The sequence below is a fragment of the Colius striatus genome, chromosome 4 (assembly GCF_028858725.1).
Source record: "Colius striatus isolate bColStr4 chromosome 4, bColStr4.1.hap1, whole genome shotgun sequence".
NCBI lineage: Eukaryota > Metazoa > Chordata > Aves > Coliiformes > Coliidae > Colius > Colius striatus.
In genome coordinates, this window is record NC_084762.1 from 40408042 (window position 1) to 40432520 (window position 24479).

Here is a 24479-nt window from a genome sequence, read left to right on the forward strand (position 1 = left end):
CTTCTACCTATGTCTGTATGTATAAAGGCAAAAAACATGAGGTAAGGGCAGGCGAAACAAAACAGCAGTTCTCTGGAACCTGCACCCTCTCACACTTAACAAGTTAATGGTACAGTTCCCTAGCACCATTCAATCTTCTTCAGTCTTTTAGTGTATTTTTTCCAGTCTGGCCTTTGGAGACACCAGGCACTAGTCACTAGGGTGCTGTTTGTAATCATTTAGCAATATTGACCTTAGTGTTACCAGTCCTACATACCTTGTTTTTTCAACAGAAGTATTGCTTTTCCTTTTTTTTAGTCACTGAGGTTTGTAACACTTATTTTGTTTGTGAACTTTCTGAGACAAGACTTTTTGAGGTCTATCATGGGACGCATACAGAGCAAAAGCACCTTCAATGGGAAGAGCACTTTACCTCAATATGAAGTAGTGCCGTGAGGTAAATATTAATAGTTTACTTCACATATGCATACAGAACACACATAAGTCAGCTACTCTAAGTCACCTCATATCATGGAGCTTATGTTCATCCATACATATTCATGTGGCTTTGAACTTAATGAATATGGCCCCATCAACCAAAATCTGAGGCACTGAAGAGTTTCATCTTGAGGATTCTAGTACAATTTTCTGTGTCTAAAAATTTATATTTCTTTAAAGTTTTATTGCTAATCTATGTAATCAAATGAGTCTACTGGACTTCTTTTGAGTAGCTCATATTTAATTTACTGGTTTTATCTTCAAAATAGTGGAAAGGTTATAGGAATGGCTTCATGTATGGGATGCTATACACATCCTCAGTCTCAAGGCCAAGAAAGGAATAGGTGCTTTTGAGCAGCAGATGCCTGCAGGAGGATAATATACCCACCAGTTACTTAGCTGCTTCATTTGTCATTTTTATGAAGGCATGTCATGGTCAGACAGAGCAAAATTGCCTGTGAAAAGCTATGTGAGGAAAATAGAGAGAGAGAAACAGGTAACTGCCTCTTCCTAAGTGCTGTGTGAAATTAATGTTTATGGCAGGAGGGAGAGCACACAGAAAAACAAACATAACAAATAACTTTACAAAATATATCTTCATACAGTATCAGTTATTTCAATAGTGCTAAAATGCTGCTGTTGCTCTACTGAGATTATTAGTTGTTTCAAAAGATAATGTGGAAGTTAGAAAAGCAGATGTGAAATAGTCCTAAGTATAAATTCCTTCACACTTATTAAATGTGTTTAAGTTTCCAGTTGTCAGACACCTTTTGGTCCATAGAATAAAAGCAAACAAGGGAAAATTTAACTGTTCTTCATTGTTGTAAGCCCACTGAGCTTCGTAATTTGCTGAAGATTTGTTTTCTGACACTTTCACTTGAAAAGGGAGAGAAAAGGGGTGAAAAAATGCTTCACCAAAAGCATTCTGACCCATAAAAGGCCCAACTGTGTGTGTTGGGAAACATGTCCAAATGCTTCTCTATTTAAGGCTTTTTTTCTCTTTCAATAAAATGTCAGTACCTTTTTGAATAGATATTGTCCTTGGCCAAGGCCCTAGTGAAAGGCAACAGATGTTGCTAAGATTGTACCCAGGCTATCCTCTATCCTGTTTCACTTCTGAAAGAGAAAAAGAAAGAGAGGAGAAAACTGGCTTTAAATCACTGGACCATTTTGTACTTCAGCAAATCTGTTTGCACATGCTCGACTGGCCTCGCAGAAAAGACTGAGCCTTCTGCATTCAGCCTGAGGTCAGTCCTAATGCTCTGTTCAGTGGTCCACACTCCTTTCACATGGTGCAGCTGCCTCTGATTGCTAGAACAAATTGAGGTGATTCAGGCCACCAGCAGGGCCATGGTACAAGTGCTTTTGGCCAGAAAGAGAGGGAAAGCCTTAGAACAGGACCAACTGGGGCTCCCCACAATAAACCGTAGGATTAGATTTGATACACTCAATATTAAGACATACTTTTGCTGAAAAGTAGGCCATAGTGACATAAACTACAAGACAGTTGTAGTGAAAGAAGAGGGGAGAAAATGGTGTTCAAACATTTATTAAGTTACACCTAATTATTTAATTGGGTAGCATTTAAAACAGTAACACCGACAGTTCAGGCTCAGAAACATCTTGCTCTTCAACCCTTGGCTGAATATTCTTGATGTATGATTCCAGATCAACTATGTTCCCCTTTCCTCAATATTGTTTGAAATATTGTCTGCAAGTTATCTAAACTATTTCTGAGATCAATTTAAAGGGAAGAATAATCGCCATCACCATTTCCTACCATTTTATCAACTTATTTCAGTAAATGAAACCTACAACATAGCCTTTATCCAAGTAAAAAAGAAAAATAATTAAAAAATAGAAGAAAAAATAATTTTGAAAAGAAGATATGGTATTTACCTAGTTTTAAAATTCTTTCTAATCTACCAAATGAGACAAGAGCATATAGCAGGCATTAGCAGGGAAAGAAGGCATAACCCTCCCCCTTTCCCTGGTGCAGCCAAGCTCCTGCAATTACTTGGTTCAGTCCCAGATATCAGATCACAGTATTTTCTGCTATATGAAGGATTAGACCCACAGCTCTGAGACTGAGGCCAAATAAAACAATACAGTACTGCATTAAGCCACAATACCAAGCACTTACCACTTCAAAAGGAAGCACTCTTTGATGCCTCTGGAGGGAAAGAAAAAAATCTCACGGATATATAGGTAATTTTAACAGACTAGTCAAAAAATGGATGTCTATGTTAATTCATAAAAGTGCGGATTTAAGATCAGGGAAAATTAGGAATTACAGCATTTATTCAGGCTCTGCATTTGGATGGAATGGCTGGGTATAACACGTGGCCTTTGAAGTACATTTATCCATGAGGTAGCTTAGTAAGCTAGAGAAGAAAGGAAAAAGATCTTACCGTTTACTCCATTAGCAGGTATAGAAACAGAAGCTAAAGGCAAAGATATGTAAAAATCTTCTTCTCAGAAACACTTAGATATAGAAAATAAAGTGTCCAAATTATATACTGGTCTATAATGCATGATCTCACAAAAAAAAAAATCCTCTTTGAATTACAGACATAAAATTGAGATACATCTCAATCTTCCTTTATTAGTATTTCATCCTTTTACTTGCTACTGTTTTCACATAGCAAATAGGAAAAAAAATCTGTATGTTCAAAGAAAAGTTTTAAAACAAAAGACAAGGAAGAGCCTGTATTTTGAAAAGAAAATTAACTTAATTTTCTCTTTAAAACAAGTAAATAAATATATCCATCATGAAATCTCCTAATAATGCTTCTTGAAGCTTTATTTTCTTTAAGAAACTGGATGTACTAGGGGTATGAGTTTTGAAGAGCTGCATTTAAATGCTCATTCATGTTTGTAAGGCATGGTTTTCAGCTAGGCAAAGGCAGAATTGTGGGTTTAGGTGTCACTGACAACAAAACCAGCTGAGACGTTCATCTTCTTCCTTCTTACTCGCAGTCATCTGGGGTGATGTCACGTGTGTGAGGCTACTGTTCTGAAATAAATCAGTTCAATGATTCAAGTTAAGTCATGCAATAAAAAAGAGAATTTTCCAATTTGTTTTATTTAACTTAGATTGCTTCCCTGATCAATTTTAAAGCGCAAGACTGTATGTAACTACACAGACCAGAAAATAGAGATAGGAAGGCAGAAACAAGTAAATTAAACTTACACATTAAGTTTCCTTGAGAAACTTTATAGAGTCTTCGTTGACAAGCTCAATATAAAAAGTATTTTGGCACATCTGATAGTATATTATCTGGCTTTTATCTCATTCTGCTAGTGGGGTTTATGTCCTTGCTGACCTTTTCCCAAGCCTCTGCCAAGTCAAGGTTTCCTGAAATGTAGATATTGAATGAGAAAGAGGAAAGAATTGAACCATACCAACTTCTTCAATGGCAAGTTCTGGAGATGGAAATGGGACCTTCTGGGTTTAATCTGACAAAAAAGATCAGAGTCACTTTATCATGCTTCTGCCTACACTTGCCAGACTCATACAGGATGTAAGCAGAAATATATGATTGACAGTGTCAAACACTGCTGGGAAGAACAGTAGAAAAGGTATGGGCATTTGCCAGTTGTCAGTCTGACGTGATATGTACTTTAATAAACTAGACACGAGGGAACAGAAATGAGCTGAATTCATGCTTTGAAAGAAGTAATTTGTCATTTAGACTTGTACACAATTTCTCCTTTTGCGTGAAAAAGTGTGCAAAAGCTTGTGCCTGCCCTTTTTGAATAACAAATTCTATGTAAAAAACTAATACCAGTTCCCATATTTTTGTTTTGAGGGTGCAAGTCTTCATATTCAGAAATGTAAAAATGTTTTGGTGATATAGAAAAAGAGTCCTACATATGTACAGGCATAAGCAAAATACAGCCTAAACCTCATTTACTCAGGCCCTTAAAATTTAAGCAGATAAGCTACTAAAGAAAACAAACAAACAAATCTCTCCATTAGAAGGAATTCTTGGATGGTTGTTGCTATACCATGTTTTAGTAAGGATGCTATCCATATCACATTGATTATACTTCAGGCACTTGCAATATGATAGGAACTTAAGCAAGAACTGTATGGAGCTAAGTCTGATCTCTTGTTTGTGTGTGACTCCTAGTTGGTATTACTGACTTAGCAGAATCTCTTAGCAGAATCTCTGTTAAGTAAAACATGAAAAGGAAAAACTACAAAGCTCATTGTTACAGAGCATTTTACATTATTAAAAGGTGAGTACTACTTGGGATAGTTAACAAAATACATAATAGAAGCAGGCGATAGAACTGATTCAGAATTTCAAGAGCCTTTTGAAAAAATTCTTCTTTTAAGAATATTAAGCAATGAGAGGAGATGATGCACAGTCATGTTACGGATTAAAAACTAATTAGGAGACGGAAAACAGAGCAGGAATGTATTCCAACTCACAACCCAGAAGTGAGTGTCTTTACACAACAGTGCCAGAGGAAGCCTTATTTGCACCAAACTACATTAATTGTTCTCCAGTGCCCTTAAAAAATAAAGAAAAAACAAATCAAATCACTGTTTTAAATCTTTCTTCTTGCCTTTTTTATTGAGACTTGTCATGCAGTGATGTTCTGGTCCAAAGAATACAGTGTTATAGTTTTGTGCTTGACTCTTTATCTGGAAGAAAGTAGTTATGAGAATATTAGCATAGTCTTTCTTTTTCTACCTGAAATAAGCTAATGAAAAGCAATGGGGAGTGTTCAGCTCTAAAGTTGCTTCCTTCTCTGCAAAGGCCACAGTTTTCACTGTCTGTAGTTGACATGCAGGATGATCACCTGCCTAATTTAGTGTTTATGTGAGGTGCCTACATTTGATAGATTGTCAGTCTCAGGCAAATCAAAGACCTTCAGGAAGACTGGACAGAAATTCAGAGATTTAGTTCACTATGGATCCATGGGAACCCTTCAGGGCAAACTGTGCTCATTCCATCCATTTCTAGCCCTTCATGGGGCTCCCTTCAGTAGTGATTATTTGCTAACTAGAATCTCTGGCAATCGCTTGCATATGGCCATGCTGAAGGGATGGATGAACCTCTTTACACTGTGCTGGCTGCAGAGTACACCCCCACGAGAACTCATTATCTCAGTTTAATACACAGGTCTCACTTGGTTGGGCCCTAGAGGCCACCAACTGCAGTTAGTCTCCTAATGAAGTTAGGAGTCTAGGTTAACTAATTACAAAGTAAAAAGATCTCTACTGCATGGAAATCTACAGTCCTCCAACTTTTTAAAAATTGAATAGAACCTGATAAAAGATGCAGTCAATACAGACTGAAGTGCCCACAAATTAGGAACATAAGTGTTTAGTATCAACTTCAGTCATATTTTCACAGAGAAGGGGCTTCACTAATTCCCACTTGGGCAGTATCTGTTTAGTCTTTTGACAGTATCTATAAGTATCTATAAAAATATCCAAATGAATAACAAACAAAAATATTACAAAGATTTTAAATGTTGATCTAGTTTTAAGACCAGAATAAGGAAATTATTTATGAGCTAGAGGACTGACATATACAGAAAGTTACAGTGCACTATAATCCACAGATAGTGCAATAAAACATTAGACAAGTAAAATCAGAACATAGATGAAAATTATTTGACTAAAAATGACATGATGGACAATGGAAGTGAAGGTGGTTTTAGGGAAAGAAAAGCAACTAAGGGTTGGAATTTGCTTGCACTCACTGTTGTTCCTTGAGCATCCCTCACAGGATTTTAAGAGTCATGGTAGCCCAGTAGTTCACTCAATTGCCTCTGTGTACAGCTGCCGAAAACTTTTCCATTCATCTCTATCTGGAGAACTTTGATGTTTTGCAAACAAGATAACAAGTATTAGACTTTTGTATATGGAGAAAAACTGAACTACTTCATGCGTGGAAAATGAATCTCTGCTTGCAACAATAAAAAACAAAATTATGGTCAGACTATATAATATGCAGTGTGTAAGGAGAGAGCTCCAGGACTTTAAAGTATCTGACAACAGCTACTTTCTCAGAATGAGCATCTGATCAGGATAGACTTTGACCTGAATCAGTGTTGCAATTCCTGTGTAATAATAGCATAAGGCATTCACCCAACCAGTTGTCATTTTGAAGTAACGTTTCTAAGTGTATATAATGTGAAAAAAGTGTCACTTCTTCACCTTTCTAAAACAACCCAATGATAAGCTCTTTCCCACAAGTTTTTCCCAAGAAGGATGCCTCTATCAATTACTGAACAGTTTAAAATTATATACTGCTAAAGTGGGAAATAGCTGAAGGTGATGTATGATAGAAGGTAAAAATGTATCTCCTTCTATGCAGCAATGTGCTTCCTCAAGACAGTTTATAAATGCTAACTAAACAATAGTTATTCAACAGATTATATATTAGCACTACTTTTCATTTGTGAATTACTCTTTACCGTTTTACTTGAGTAGTCAAGGTTAAACAACACTAAAAATGTCTTATAAAACTTCATTTAATATCTTCAACCTTCTTTTTTATAGAAAAATACAATCGACATCTTGAAATAAAAGGATTTCACTGTTGTTGAATTTAAATGATTTCTTATCTGGCATGTGAAATGGTACTCTCACTGGTTCTAAAATCTGACTTTTTTTTTCTCTTTATCTTTTTTTCATTTATGCCTATTCCATATTTACAGATGTATGTTTACGCTTCTTTATGTGTGTATATGGGGGGTTTTATGTGAATAGTTCCTTCATTACTTACTCAGACAAAACTCTCACTGAAGACAAGAAGAATTGTACTTGCCATAAAGTGAAGATTTAGGATACAGATGTTACTCCAAGATAAAACGTTCCATAAAGTAACATTCTCCAGCTCCTCCAGACTACTTAAGCTTGAAGATATGCCACCAGCTTGAATATCACAAAAAACCCAAGAACAAACTCCTTTGCATTCCAGAAATTTTCATTAATATATTAATTGGTATTCAGTATATTTTTACTTCCTTCCTTACCTTATCTGGTACTTCTTTTGTTGAGATTCATATTAAAAATATAAAAAAAAACAAAAAGGAAGAAAAAAAACCCCAAGCTGTAGGATAACTTGAGAGTAAGTCATCTTGAGAGCACACACTTCTTAAAATATTTGAATGCAATTTTGGATTACTTTTCCTATTTTCAGTTTAGAGTAAAACTTTTTAGTTTCAGTAGGCTTGAAGTATAATTGTGGTGTGTTTCAATTAGGAGACAGTTACAACTGTTTACCTGACTTAGAAGCCTCCAACCCATTTTGTGTTCTTAGGACTTTCAAAGGCATTTGAATGTTGTTTCAAATCACAAATTTATAGATAAATTACACTTTCAAAAGTAAATTCCACTTTCAAAAGTAAATCCCACAAAAAACTACAATTTAAGATATATGAAATATTGTGTTAATGAGTGTATCCAGCTGCTCTGATGTGACAAAATAAATATGATAGTGTTCCTTTTGTAGATTAGCTGAGGGATACCCAGGTTACTTGACCTTGTCACCAGACACAGTAGGAGCACTCTCATAATTATTGCAGACCTCTGCTCTAGATTCACATGCAAAACCATTTGATCGTTAGCAGTCCAATTATTTGGCCCAACTGCAGTCTTTATCTTTTGAAAAGAAGAGTACAGAAGAACTTAAAAGTACATCATAATGTAGCAGGAGAAACCTACCAAAGAGGAATATAGTTGATAGAAACCCATAAAAATATCCATAACTGAAGCATACAGCAATTCCTTAAAAAACTTAAAGTGTAAAACACAAGGCATGGAATCTTACACATCCAATTAAATATATGTAAGATAAATTCTGTGTTTCTTTTCCTGAAATTGAATTCTGAATTTGAGTTTAGTCATCCAATAAATACTTATAAGCATTCTAAAATCCTTCATATTTAGAGAGATTAAGAATATTTTTTTGTATGAAGTAGAGGAAGAGGTAAAAAGATTCCTGAGATTTTTTAATTTCAATTGTTATTTTCCATTGATAAAAAACTTCAGGCTCAAAGAACTAAAAAACTTGCAAATATAGCAATCTTAACACAGAAATGGTCCCCAATAGCACACAAACTACATTTATTCTTCAGAAAGAACTGTGAATACACAGGGTCGCTTTGTCCCATGCATGATCTTTAATTAGAGAGATTAAAACAAAGGCCATTTCAGTACTGCTTACTACAAGCCTCTTCAAAAGAAAATATGTTTTAAAAGAGCATTTCTTCTCAAATGAAGAGACAAAAGAACCTACAAAACTTATGTCCAGTGAGGTCATTACTTTCCTAGAGACATGAAAGAATTGAAATGGATATCAAATGCCCTCTATACTTTTGAAAATTGTAGTCATCTATCAGACACTGGAATCTGTGAAAAACAAGTTCACGCATTCATCTATTTTGCTGTAATGTGACATGAAGAAACCATGAGTAAAAATGAATAATGATACATTTAAGAGATAAAAGAATATTTTAATGCAGTATAGGAGTTGACAACAAAAATCTGTTTGCAAGAAGAAAAATACCATTTAAAAAACTTTTAACTACTGTTTTAACTACTGTAAACTTTTCATTCTCTGGATATAAAGTAATAATTAGTGTAAACTAGGAAGACACTACACTTCTCATTCTCATGGATGGCTGGAAAGAGTGTTGCAACACTTGAAATTGTGTGCAATGATTATCATTACAAAAACTAATTTTAACTATGTGGAACACTGGGCTGATTTTTTAAACCAGAATATGTACTGGGTTCCTAGCAAAGCCATCCATATTTATAAGCTATTTGACAGTAAGAATGTCAATACTGTAAGATTTGCATGTTTGTGAACATGAAGATGATATTTAATTTATTAAAATACCTTGATCGTTCTATCTTGTGTTCTTAAAGTGGATTCTATGTATATATCTAGGAGATATATTGTGAATGGTGTTATCAAAACCTAGGATGTAACTATATCCTGAAAATAAGGAGTGCAAGAATATGACAAATTCAGTTAGTTTCTTAGTTCATCTAACACTGACCAGTAGTTCTGAGATGTAGTCAGAAACCAAAATGCAAATTAACTTTTCAAGTCAATTCACTTAGTTTGGAGGAAAAAATGCATGCAATTGATCTTCTGGAACATTACAAATTAAAGAAATAAAGCCACACTTTTTAGAATTACTGTAGATACTGAATCAACAGAAGTCCTATGAAGATGTGTGCTAAAAGGTTAAATTAGAATACACTATGACAAAATATATTCTCTAAATTGCACATGTAGCTTCTCAAATGAATGAGTGATTTGCAATTCATATATTGAAGTAACTCTGCAAATAAAGTAACTCTTCTGAAATCATACTATTTTAATTGTAGAGCACCCAAATCTATACATTGAATAATTTAGATTTTATTATATTTTATTATATTTTCCTACATTGGTCTCTCTTTCTTGTCTGTAGAGACCCTCTATTTCATTCTGAATAGTTGTCCTTGTGAAATGATGAACATTAAGCGTTCTGCTGGGCAGAGATCCCAGGTAAGAAAATGCACCAATTGAAGGATTCAATGACTGATAGAACTGTGTTCCAAGTCATCCATGGGGTCAGTTGTCTGTGGAAAAACAGCAAAGATTGATACAAAGAAAATGTATTCGACACTTAGCTCTCATTTGCTAGAGCCTAAGAATCAGATTGCAGCTCCATGAATTTATTGAATCTCCTCTTTAAAAAGGATTGCATAAGATGCGTTTAACCTGGCCTTGGTTTTCTTTAGAGATTGCTCGATAACTGATTCACCCTCCACTTCAGTTTTGATTTTTGTGTTGATTTGGGAGTGTTCTACTGACAAATTCACAGCGACACTTTTTTTGTAGCTCAGTATGTGAACTCAGTGGAGAGACTGCACAATGTATAGGTCCAGGGTTGATACTCTTGTTCTAAGTGCATAGAATCTGCTTTGAAATAATTTTAAAGACCTTGACACAATTTCTTGGATGCCTTAACCAGGACCACCCTTCCTTATGGGAAATGTCAATGGTCAGGCAACACAAATTTCCCAAGAAATATTATCTTAGGCAGAATGTTATTTGCCTTAGTTTTCACGATACTGTCAAAGTAGATTCCACGATAACAAGTGGCTACAAGGAACGAAATCCTCATCCGTTCCTCTGACTCATGAAGCATTTAAACTGATTTGGGTACTCATTGGAATGTTTTATCAAAGATAAGTTGTAGGAAATTTTATCTAAAGAAGTCTGAGCACCTTCTACCACATCATCAAAGTAAGATCAGCTTTACTGGGTGGATCTAGCAGTGAGATATTGATGCAGAATGATTGGTCCAGAGAAAGTGTTTCAAACTGTAAATGACATTCATCAAAGCTTATACCTTAGCAACTTTGTTTATAATGAAGCATGTACCTGAAGAGTTGTCTTCTCCTGGCTGTGAAACACTTTATATTTCTCCCTTATACATCTTTTCCATTGAATATGTAATTAACTCCAGAAAACTTCATGTAGTCACTCTCTAAGTCATATTAATAGTAAAAGGATGATTGACCTTTTTTTCACAAGTATTGCTTCCCAGATATAGCACTGATGGCTGCAAAGTTCTCACAGGGTATCATCTTTAATAGTAATCTCTAGCCATGTAAGGAGATCCTTGAAATCAGTACTGCTCAAAATCTTAATTAAGTTGTGCTTAATAATAATTATTAATATTAGCATAATTTCATTCAATAATTGCTCCAATCCAAAATATCTAGAATTCAACTAATTGTACTTGAACTACACAACTTCCACCACAAAAATAACTTGCTTTTCTTAAGCAAGACCATGTAAACTATTTTGCCTCAGAGAATTGCTTTTCACAAGCTTGCACCAAGCTGCAGATTCATTTACAGACTTCAGAAAACAAAAAAACGAAGACAAAAAAAAAGACACTTTCCACTTACGTGAAGCTTTCCACCTGAGGCTCAGAAACAACTTTCACAATATCTGTGATATAGAATAGCACCTTTATGGTCTTAAAGATAGGAAAAATTAGGAAAGAAAAAACATATAACTTGTATGATAATAGAAGTTCTTAGCAAAAATATAGAGTGAAGGATAGATTATTAATACATATATAAACTAGGTGACTATACACACAGATTTCCATGTAGTTATTGAAAAAACTTAAGTTTTTTACATTTGTTGGGAAAATTCAGATATATCTTTCAGCACACAAAAAATACCTGTCTGATATATCCTAGATCTAGTGTTACATCTAATAGTACACAACATTTCTTGCTCCATCTTCCCAGAAAGAGACACAGCAGCAAGGGCATGGTCCCAGGAGGCCAGTGTACATCTGCTGGGAGTTCAGCCCACTTTAGATTCAACAAGGAACCAGTTACTGTATTGATCACTTACTTGCTGTACCTTGTCAAACAACAGGAACTTTGTGGCTTAGAGCATGTTCTGGTCATTTTTTCTGAACTTTAGTAAGTGTGATGGTTTAGCCCTGGCTGGCTGTCAGAGGCCCACCAAGTTCTTCTATCACTCCCCCTCCTAAACTGGACAGGGGAGAGAGAAATATAATGAGAGGTTTATGAGTCGAGATAACGACAGGAAGATCACTCAGTGATTACTGTCAAGACAAAACAGACTCAACTTCAACTGGCAGAACACGCAGCGGTGGCTCGTTTATTTGCAGCTAAGTGGATGATTGAGGTAATCTGGGGATTCCTGGAGCATGAGGAGCAGAGGAGAAGCGAGGAGAGCCACCAGGAGCAGGCAGCTCTCACAAGGGGAACAATCTTACCCTGCAGCAACCGCAGGGGATTTAAACGTTCCCCAGGGAGTGCAAGTTACCAGGAGCACAACAGACAGGGCCAGCAAACAAGACACGGTGTGACAGTTGGCACAGAAGTTTTTGCAGGCAGTGAGAAGGGAAGATGGGCAAGGAACGACCCCACAGCCCACACAGAGAGATAGAAGTTAGAGAAGTGCTCCTGCCTCAAGCTAATAAGATGGTGGGCACTCACCTGAGGGCTAAAGCCAAAGCTCAGATGGACAATAGTCTGGTGAAGATTGATGCGTCCACCCAGACAGAGCTGGTCAGCAAGAATGCTTCAGTGCAGGTGGATTGCAGGGGGTGTTTTGGATGTTTAGGCACACTTGCTGCTGAGGTAAGCATGTGTCATAGGTGCCTTCAAGGTTCAAGAGCTGCTGTGTCAGGTGAAAGAGCTACAGAAAACTGTTAGTAGACGAGCAGTATTAGAAGAGTGAACGTGGAGATTGACAGATGATTCCACAATCAGGTACAAGTTTCCAGTGAAACTGATCTGCCTTGGACCCTGGTAACAAAAAAAAAAAAACAGGGCTCCCCTTCATAATCCTCCTTCCAGTGTGCCAATTACAAATAAGTAAGTATGACAACTGGGGACATAGATGAACAAGATCTGGAAGGGGAACAACTCACCATCAGCTGCTCCACCAGCAACAGGTAAGGGGCACCGTTAAAAGAAGTAACGAATACTCATTGTGGGTGACTCGTTGCTAAGAGGCATCAAGAGATCCATCTGTCGATTGGACAAGGAATCATGTGAGGTGTGCTGCCTACCAGGGGCCAAGATCCGCGATGTGGCTGAGAGTGCCACGGCTCATCAGGGACATGGGCTACCATCCCCTACTTCTGTTCCACGTGGGGATGAATGATGTAATGATGTAAAAACCTGGGGGAGCAAGTGAAGGGTAGGGGGGCACAAGTTATTTTCTCTTCCATCCTGTCGACTAGAGGAAAAGGGGAAGTCACTAATGCAAAAATTGGACAAGTTAACTCATGGCTAAGAGGTTGGTACAGCAGGAAGGCTTTGGCTTTTATGACAATGAATCCTTCTTTGAGGACTGTAACTTGATAGAGCAGAATGGAATACACCTCTGTCAGAAGGGCACTGGAATATTTGGGAATAGTCTCACCATCAAGAGGGCTTTAAACTGAAGGACTTGGGAGGGGTGGGAAGAGAAATTACAAAGAACAAGCCAGCCTGTCTAACAGGGAGACAGGGTAGTGCAGGAAATGCAATGATAAGTACTCCTCAGCCACACATCATGATAAGATGCAGAAGGCCGACCACCCTGAGGAAGTATCAAACCAGGGAGGATCCTCTACCATCCATCCAGGGAAACCTGTGTTTGAGTAAGCCTCTGCACTGCCTCTACACCAACGCACATAGCCTGGGGAATAAGCAGGAGGAACTGGAGATATGGGTGCGGATGCGGGGCTACGACCTCATTGCAGTCACAGAGACGTGGTGGGACAGCTGCCATGACTGGAGCACAGTCATGGAGGGCTATGTATTGTTCAGGAAAGACAGACTGACAAGGCGAGGAGGTGGAGCTTCTATGTGAGGGAGTAATTAGAGTGCATTGAACTTTGCCTTGGTGGGGATGAGGGGTGGGTTGAATGCTTGTGGGTGAAAATTAAGGGGCAGGGTAAGGTAGGTGATACTGTTGTAGGAGTTTGCTACAGGCTACCTGACCAGGAGGAGAAAGTGGATGAAGCTTCTCCACACACCTGAGACCTGGTCCTCATGGAGGACTTCAATCATCCTGATATTTGCTGGCAAAGCCACTCAGCCAAGCACACACAGTCCAGGAGGTTCCTATGGAATGTTGATGACAACTTACCATCACATGTGATTGAGGAATCAATGAGGAGGGGTGGGCTGCTGGACCTTGTTCTGGCAAATAAGGAGGGTCTGTTTGGGAGGTGAAAATTGGAGGCAACCTTGGCTGAAGTGACCAAGAGATGGTAGAGTTCAAGATCCTGTGTGGAAGAAGCAGGACACCAAGCAGAATTGTGACCCTGGATTTCAAGCAAGCTGACTTTCACCTCTTCAAAGACCTGCTTGGAGGAATCTCATGGGATAAGTTCCTAGATAATAGAAGTGCTCAAAAGAGCAGGTTAATCTTCAAGTGCCACTTCCTCCAAGCTCAGGATCAGTGTGTCCCAAACTGTAGGAAAGCAGGAAAACGAGGCAAGAGGCCTCCATTATTGAGCAAAGATCTGCTGAGACTACTCAGGGAGAAAGCAGCCATCTATGATAGGCGGAAACAGGGCCTGACCTCTTGGGAAGAGTATAGGAACTTTGCCAGAGCATGCAGGGGTGCAACCAGGAAGGCTAAAACACTTTTAGAATTAAACCTAGCCAGGAAAGTCAAGGAAAACAAGAAGGATTTCTTCAGGTACATCAGCAGCAAAAGGAAGATTAGGGAGAATGAGGCCCGCTGCTGAACACGGAAGGTGCCCTAGTAACAGGGTTCAGAGAAGGCCAAACAACTGAATGTCTTCTTTACTTTGGTCTTTAAAGCAAAGGCCAGGAAGCCCAGTCCAGCAAGGATAGTAGGATGGTCTGGAAAACAGAGGACTTGCCCTTGGTGGACGAGGAAGAAGTTGAAGACTTGTTGGGCAACATTAATGCTCATAAGTCAATGAGTCCTGATGGGATGCATCTGAGTGTGCTGAGGGAGCTGGCTGATGTGATTGCTAAGACACTCTCCATAATTTTTGAACAATCATAGAGGACAAGTGAGGTGCCTGAGGACTGGAGAAAGGCCAATGTCACTCCAGTCTTCAAAAAGGGCAAGAGGACAATCTGGGAAACTACAGGCTGGTCAGCCTCACCTTCATCCCTGGAAAAGTGATGGAACAACTCATACTGAATGTTATCACTAAACACATGAAGCAAAAGATGGTTATCAGGGGGACTCAACATGGATTCACGAAAGAGAAATCCTGTTTGACCAAGCTGACAGCCTTCTACGAGGGCATAACTGGCTGGCTACATGAAGGGAGAGCGGTGGATGTCATCTAACTTGACTTCAGCAAGGCTTTTGACATTGTCTCACTTAGCATCCTCATAGAAAAAATCAGTCAGTGGGGTTTGGATGAGTGGACGCTGAGGTGGATCAAGAGCTGGCTGAATGACAGAACCAAGAGAATGGTAATCAATGGTAGAGAATCAAATTGGAGGCCTGTGGCCAGTAGGGGTCGGTTCTGGGGCCAGTCTTGTTCAACATCTTCATCAACGACCTGGATGACGGGATTGAGGGTAACCTCAGAAAGTTGGCTGATCACATCAAACTGGGAGGTCTGGCTGATTCCCCAGAAGGCTGTACTGCCATTCAACGGGATCTCGACTGGCTTGAGAGTTGGGCAGAGAAGAATCTCATGAGGTTCAACAAGGGCAAGTGCAGAATCCTGCATCTGGGAAGGAGTAACCCTATGCACCAGTACAGGCTGAGGATTGACCTGCTGGAGACCAGCTTTCCAGAGAGAGATCTGGGAGTCCTGGTCGATAATGAGCTAAACATGAACCAAAAATATGCCCTCATGGCCAAGAAGGCCAATGGCATCCTAGGATGTATCAAGAAAAGTGTGGCCAGCAGGTCAAGGGAGGTTCTTCCACTCCTCTACTCTGCCCTGGTGAGGCCTCACCTGGAGTCCTGTGTCCAGTTCTGGGCTCCTCAGCTCAAGAGGGACAGAGAACTTCCAGGGAGAGTCCAGCACAGGGCCACCAAAATGACCAGAGGACTGGAACATCTTTCATACAAGGAAAGGTTGTGGGAACTGGGGCTGTTTAGTCTAGAGAAGAGGAGACTGTGGTGGCATATCATTAATATTTACAAATATCTAAACGGTGGATGTCAGGAGGTTGGATCATCACTTTTTTCACTTTTTTCTGTGTAGTGACAGGACAAGGGTTAATGGGATGAAGCTGGAATACAAAAAGTTCCATTAAAACATAAGAAAAACTATTTCACTGTGAGGGTGAGGGAGCCCTGTCACAGTCTGCCCAGGGAGGATGTGGAGTCTCCTTCTCTGGAGGTCTTCAAAACCCACCTGGATGCCTTTCTGTTTGATCTGATCTAGATGGATCTGCTTTAACAGGGTGGTTGAACTACATCATCTCTAAAGGTCCCTTCCAAGCCCTAGCACTATGATTCTGTGAACTTGGGAAGAAATGGTTTGATTTATTAATGAACAAGCAGAACAGAGCAGGGAAAATGAGAAATAAATCCAAGTCTTAAAAATCCCCCTCCTCTCCTACCAGCAGCTCAGATGTATGGGGAATGGGAGTTATGGTCAGTTCTTTATAGGCGGACTTTGCCCCTGCTTCTTCTAACACTTCCCACTGTTACACTGTGTAGTCTCTCCCACAGGAGACAGTCCTTCACAAGTTCTCCAGCATGGGTCCTTCCCATGGGCTATAGTTCTTCATGAACTACTCCAGCATGGCACCTCTCACAGGGGCAGCTCCTCACACCCTGCCCCAAAGTGGGTCATCCACTGGGAGAACAGTCCTTCAGGTACCAACTGCTCCAGCTTGAGTCCCTCACAGGATCACAAGTCCTGACAGGAAACCTGCTCTGGTGAGGGCTCCTCTCTCCCCATGGACTCCCAGGTCCTCATAGGAACTTGCTCCAAGGATCTTCCCACAGAGTCACAGCCTCCTTCAGGCATCCACCTGCTCCAGTGAGGGTCCTCCATGGGCTGTAGGGGCACAGCTGCCTCACCATGGTCTGCACCACTGGTCACAGGGGAATGAATCTCTCTTCCAGTGCCTAAGCACTTCCTCCCTCTCCTTCTCCACTGACCTTGGTGTCTGCAGAGATGTTGTTCTTGCATTCTCACTCCCTTCACTGCTGCTGCCTTTTAGCAACTGTGCAGCAACTTCTTCCTATTCTCCATTACGTTGTTCACAGAGGCGTTACCTCAATCACTAATTGGCCAGGCCTGGGTCAGCTGTGGGTCATTCTTAGAATTGACTGCCAGTGACCCTGTCAGCTACAGGGGAAGCTTCTGACAGCTCTTTGAAGCCACCCCTGTAGCCTCCCACTAACAAAATCTAGGATAGACAAAATCACTACGGGAGAAAATGCATTTCAGTCTCTATTTTGAATCATTGTGTTTACAGTATTCAGAGGATTCTGAGATTAAGTATCGTGAAATACAAGAGATTAACACACATGGCATTATCCAGATAAATTATCTGGTTGCGTGGTTTTAAGTTTGAACATTATTTCAAAATACATTTCTCCAAGATCGATGGATTACCAGTGTGAAATGTGTTTTTTTATTTTTTTCTCAAGAAAAAAAATGCAATGAAGACACTCCAAAGGAGGTAACATTTTTCTAACATATTTTAAACACATTGATGTCTATTCAAGAAAATTTCAGTTAAGTTAATAATCTTATTCTGCATTCACACTGTCTAATTGAGTCTAATATTATTCTTAAATTTCTCTGATATCACTGTAAACAAAAAATGAAGTTGAAAATATTTTTCAGTGTTCTGTAAGAGAAAAATACAATATGTTTCTCCTGCTACAGAAAAGATCAGTTCACATGCAAAGCACACTATAATTTACATTCCCACTCAGAAATATACACATGTACTCACCCTCACGAGAGTATACAGTAGCTACAGTCAGATTTATGTCTCTGTGGAGCAATTTGAGTGTGATCCAGAAACTAAGATGAACATTAAGCCTGGAGGAGCTGTTAAGCAACAAGGCTTTACTGATTAAAACATGAACTTTATTTTAGTTTATTTAATTCATTTTGCATTTTGCTGTTTTATGTTAATTAACTCTTATGCAATTTTTATTAAATTTACTTTAGGCTCTAAATGAATATTTCAAGTTGCCATTGACAATTCTTTATTGACTATCAAACCCATATTGAATGTATTACCACGATTAATTCCCAATACTGTTATGAAAAAGCAGTTTCTCAGTAGTCAAAACCATGCATGAGAAGTCAGGAGATGTAAATCTAAATGAAAATTTGCAGTGTATTCACTGTAGTCCGGAAAGCTACAGCTGCTTTAGATGGGGATCATGACTGAGAGAGAGCCTGTAAGACACAACTCTCAAACTTCCAATGCTTGGAATATGATACCTTGGAAGACCCAGTCAAAGAATACTGAAACTAATAGTGGGCCCAAAAACTGAATTAATTTGGAAGACTGACTGATACTGTAGTGGTTGATAGAGGGAGTCACCTGAAGGGAAATCCCAAACTCAAATTTGAGTCTCCTCATTTGTGTAAGGCCATTGTTACCTAAATGTTTGAAATGCTTCAAATTTTACAAGGAAACAGATCTGACTCTGGCATAAGCAGATAGACTGGCAGTTGTACTACAATACTGGTAGTCTTTTACGTGATAAGTACTATCAGTAATGACATTATGAAAAAGCATTACTATCTTAGCTTTGCAGTGCAAGATAGAGCAGAAAGATGATCTTGTTATGGAACAGAAGTCGAGAGTTTAGTATCCAATATTCAGCTTTTTTACACACTTCCTTGGTAAGCCGGGGCTATTGTCTCTATACTTCAGTCATCCTCCTTTCTGTAGAACTACATACATAATTGAGATAAATTTTTTTTGTTTCAAAGTTTAGTATCTCCAGAATGGGACAATGAAAAAGTATTAAAAAAGACTAGCAGAGGTTTGGTGTTGTGTTTTTGGTTTTTTTTTTTTTTTTAATTTACCATGCTGTTATCCTCTGAAATGTTCTATGTAGTCCAAGAACCCTTATCTGTGACTGTATTTGCTTGTCATAGAATCAGAGAATGGTAAGGATTGTAAGGAAAAATGCAAAGCTGGCAACAATGGAGAGCAAAGTTCATTTATCCACAGCCTAGGAGCATTAGGAAAGTCATGTACATTAGACCGTTTCACATCTGGAAATTTCTGCAATGCAGCTCAACTCTCCAGTGTCTTCTTTTTTAAAGCCACTAACAAATAATAACATCTATTCTAATGAATATTGCAGATTGGTATGTCTGATGAACAGGAAACAAGCTGAAGTCAGCAATTATTTTTGTAGGCCAAACACTGCAAGTAGAAATATGTCCAGGAGATCAGTTCTTCTGAAAAGAGTGAGGTGAAATAGCCCTTTCTAGGGGCTCAAGGACTCATAGCATTGGCAGATGGCTGCTTTAGTCACATGAAGTAGCTCTAATTGCACTGTTTGTACAAAGAGAGTTAGTTGTGAGGTCAGTGAAAAATGGTGTCAACCATGGAGTTAAATGACTGGCAAAATATAATGGCTTTTATCACCTTGCTTTAGTCTTTTTACTGAAAATAAGATATGATGGTTCTTTTCTCCCTCCAGAAAATGATACTGTATTAAAGACTGTCCTGTCCGATGACCCTATGACACAAATTATAATAGTAACTGATGTGACTTACTCTAGAATGTCTTGCTCTGGCAAGGAGCAGAGGTTCCTTCTTTCGAGGTTCCTTCTAACCCTGAAGATTGTGTGATTCTGTGTTATTCTGTGATTCATAAGTGAGAGATTTTCTATAGATGGATATAGTCTTGAAGAAGCAAGAAAGATGAAGAGGAAAAAGAAAACTGAAGGCATTCTCTAAAAAGAAAGGGCAATACTTAGTCTGAGGTCTAGTGCTTGGACAACTGCTTGTAGATCAGTTCCCTTGGCTAAATTAGAAAATGGGAGGTGTGTTATAAGGACAATAAGGATTCTTTTGTTTATTTGATTGTTTTCTGATCACTCTTCAGATATAAATCTGGGAAAAATTGGTAGAAATCTGTGTAGCTTCCTTCCTTTTTATCTATCTTCCTTTTTAAGGACTTGCTGAAATCAAGCCAACAGTTTTCCTTTCCACAGAAAAATATGAAAAGAAAAGCAGTTCTCTGGGAAAAAAATCTCTTCAAGAACCTCAAGCGGAACAGTAATATTATGGCAGAAAACAGACTGTAGATCTGAGTATAGGTAAAAGAATATACAAGTTAAGTTCATACATAGGGTGATTTTTTTCACTCAGCTACTAATTTCTCTCCTATATTTCTGATACACTGATTGAACATGGATGAACTGATGTTCATACTTTCATACAGCGTTGCTAACTACAAGAGAAAAAAATGCTTTGCACTAAAATGATGTTAATTGTTAAAAATATATAAATTTTATTTTAGGATATCAAACTGTTAAACCGAGAAATAGGATAAATACAATTTGTTAAAACATTATATTCACTTAAAATAGTGGCAAAGTTAAATTCCTACTTAAAATTATCTGGAAAAGCTTTTCTTGTCTGACTATGCTACACAAAGGCAAAAGATAAGATGCCTGTAGTCTCTGGAATAAAGGTCCTTTGTCTTTACTAAATAGTGGGGATTTAAATATTTATTTTATGTGTACGTGTAAATCTCCCTGGAGAAAGCACTGGGGATGATGGAAGATTATAGGGTGTGATTTACTAACATCCATATATTGAGAGACAAGATGACTTGAAATGGTCCCCTGTGTAATCTGATGTAGATTACTGTAGAAATGAACGACGATTGTCTAGTATTTCATATGTAGAAACTGTTAATTCACATATTTTAGAATCTCTTGGACACTGGAAAGAGTCCTGCTTTTGATCCCCCTGTTTTTTCCTAGTGTTGTGGGGTTTTTTTTAATGATGTGCACTTTTCTCCCACCCAGTGGCCATTACCTAAATTGCCAGCTCTGCTTGCCTTTTAGAGTTTTCCCATCTCCACCCCAGTCTTCAGGGTGGATCTGCAACTGAAAAGTGAACAAAAGTAGCATCTGTCCCCTGTTTCTAGTGCAAATGTATTAGTCTATCATTATCTGCAATGACACTACCATCTGTAATGTACTCTGGGGCGAACACGGGCATTGCCAGTAGCTTAAGCACCATAAGCAGATGCTTCATCATGCAAGAAGATGCATGAAGCTAAAATATGCTGTGTAAGAATCCAAGTACTTGAGAAGGGAGAGGGAAGAAGAGGACAACCTGGAAGTAAATACTGTTCATGTGTCTCATCAGAAGAAGATGGAAATGAGGAAGCATAGGCTAGGTCAGGTACATTACTCAATCTAAAAGAATAACAGGTGCAAAAAAGAGACTTATTTTATGGCACTAGGAAATCCAGGAGTCTATAACTTTTAATGAACTTTTATGTCCTCCCTTTTTCACAAGTGACTTACAGAAATTAATTTCAAATAAAAGTGATAAATAGAAGCTGGTCTTGTCAAAATTCCTTCTTTAACTGGTTTGTAACAGAAAACAAAACACACGTGCACACAAAGATGGGAAATAAAGACAGAGGACATTTTTTTCTGTGTAATGATTTTCTTCTATTTGAATCATAGATTCTTCATGTAGAACTCTCTTTTCCTCTCCTTGAATGAATTTCTCTGCCATTAAGTTTTTCAGGAAATGGAACTCTTCCTGGACATCGCTGTCATATGTGCAGTCACAAGTGCAAAATAGAAAAAAAAATCTTTTCGGAAACTACAAGCAGTCTGGCCAATACCTTTTTGTTTTATTGATTTTTACACTGTCTTTAGAGCTAGCAATGCAAAACAACATTTTCAACCTATGTCCCAATTTCTCTATCTGCAATACATACATGTAAAGAAAACAATTCTATTCTTGTTGTAAATCAGATACTTACCAAATATGTGCACTGTATTATATGAGTATTACAACACTAGATAGGCACTTTAGCCAAGATTTGGGCTTCAGCATCATTTATTCTGCATTCATACAGCAAAAGAGAGTCACTATCAATAAAAATGTACTTTCCTTTCAAAATGAAATATCTCTACAAAAGCTACTTCAGTACTTTCTCTATAAGGTTGTTAACAACATCAATTTCCAGAAATCTTCTAATATATGAGTAGCTGCAGATCTGCATTTTGTTGTCATTTCTTCTCCACTCTCATTTTGCTTTCTCCCTTGCATGGTATCAGGAATTTACTCTGTACCTTCCAGAAATGGACTCCATTATTGCAGATGAAATTAATCTTTTGAAATATGCAAAATGCATCCACTCTTACATGACCATGTACAATACATATATATATTAACAGGTTTTCCCCACTGTTTCATTTGCTTACTCAAAATATTGGTCATTAAGGTCTGCACTATTTTCAGAGAAGTAGAGAAAGATACTTTTCTATAAATACGTTGAATTACACACCAGCTTTAATCACAGTTAGGTATGGAAGGGAGGATCATAATGATTAGGTGTCATTATCTACAGAAAAAGACTGAAGGATCCCATCTTCCCAATCCACAAAATGTTGTATGCCACCCTCCAGTCACTCTGTTATTGCACTACAAGGACGCAGTCTCATTGTGAGAGAGGAGGAGATATCAAACAATGCCTTTGTATTAAGTAGTCCAGTGCTGCCTCTATCAAAGGTAAGTAGGTCATTTAGAAGACCTCTAACACAGATTATATTTTGCAGTAGGGGTTTGGAACTTAACAGACATCCAGACAGCAGCCTTGATCACACTGTATATGAGAGAATATTTTTCTCAGAGACTCTCTTTCTGAATAAGCATAACATCTCTTTCACATGCCTAGAGAGAAAATGATGCATTCACTATGTTTTCTCACATAGTAAAAGTTTGGTAAGCATTATTTACCCATCACCACAAGAAATTTGTGATGATTTTCTGGGTATTAGTGCAGGCTTTTTATAGTTTTCTATACATTGTTGCTTCTCTGCTAAAAAACAGCCTACTTAAAAATACAGTCTCAAAGACTTAAATTAGTTCAAGCTATTTTAATTTTTTTTTTCTAGGGGAAGTTTCAGGGGGTTTGTCAATTTTAATTAGAAATGGTACAATGATTGTGCACAATGTAGCAGATTATCAGGGCTACTTGTTAAATTATAAAAGGCTGGCTAAACTTCAGAGTGAAGCTACTGTCCAAATTAGCAAATTTGATAGTTTATAGCTTATGCTCACAAAAAGAATTGCTTTTCTCTCTACTTTCTTTTGAAGATTCTGTTTTTTATCTGAGAAAAATGTCAATCCTATATATCTATAGCTAATTTTTGTGAACTAAACCTGAGCTCACAACAATAAAATCAAGTGAAATGTCATAATATTTCGTATGTCCTATCTACTTTTAACATTTCTTGATTTTATGTTAAATTCGTAATATACCCATTGTCGGAGCATAGAATTTTTTTGCCAATGAAGGTCAATTATTATGAATTCTGAGAAGAGACGTTGGACTAAATAAAAAAAAAATAATTATTTATAAGAGGTGACGTATGAATGGAGAGGGAGGAGTGGTCCACAGTATATCTATTATATTAGGACTGTCTGACATGGAAAACAGCTCTTCAGCACATCTCCCTGTACCAACGTGGCCTGTAGAACACTAACCTGGTACTGGAGAACTGAAGCATGGGCTCTTGCATCACCTTCTGATGACTTGCAGTGTTGTCTAATTTTGACCTGTGAGACAACTCTCATTTGATGCCCAAGGTATTATGTTGATTATCTTGCCTGTATAGTTAACTCTGGATTCAACACAAAATCTTTATGAAGGCTAAAGAGAATAAAGATGAGAACCAAACTCTTGAGTTGTATAACTCTTGAATGGGAATTGATGAAGCATTAAACATCTACAAACACTGCTGATGTTCATTGGAAAGTTGTAACACATTTCCTCCTTTTTAATCTCTAAGTATTATCTTATATTCAAAGACAGTTAGAAATACATTGCTTAGGAAGCAAAATACAGTTACAAATAAGCAAAAAAAAGATTTCAGGGAAATCTATCACCAATGAATGATCTGAAGTTTGACTAATAGTTCTTAAGGTGTTTTCAGCAATTATATCTAGCCTGCATCTTGGATTCACTTGTTTATTTTTCATTATTTCTTAATTAAAGGTCTTCCTTGTTGCAAAATTGCATGTAACCTCAAGTTAAGGAGACAGTGCACTATTAAAAAAAAAATAAAAGGAAATGAAAAAAGTGCAAGTGTCATACTTTGAAGTGGAGACAACTGAACCAATGACTCTGATTCTGCAAAAATAGTTGCCAGAAATCTGCATAGAAGGGGACAACTTGAGAACATACCAAGCCTTATACACTGCATGAGATATCTTTACACTTTGCAGTCCATCCCCTCCAATCTATCACATAATCGACAACCACATGATTCACTGAGGT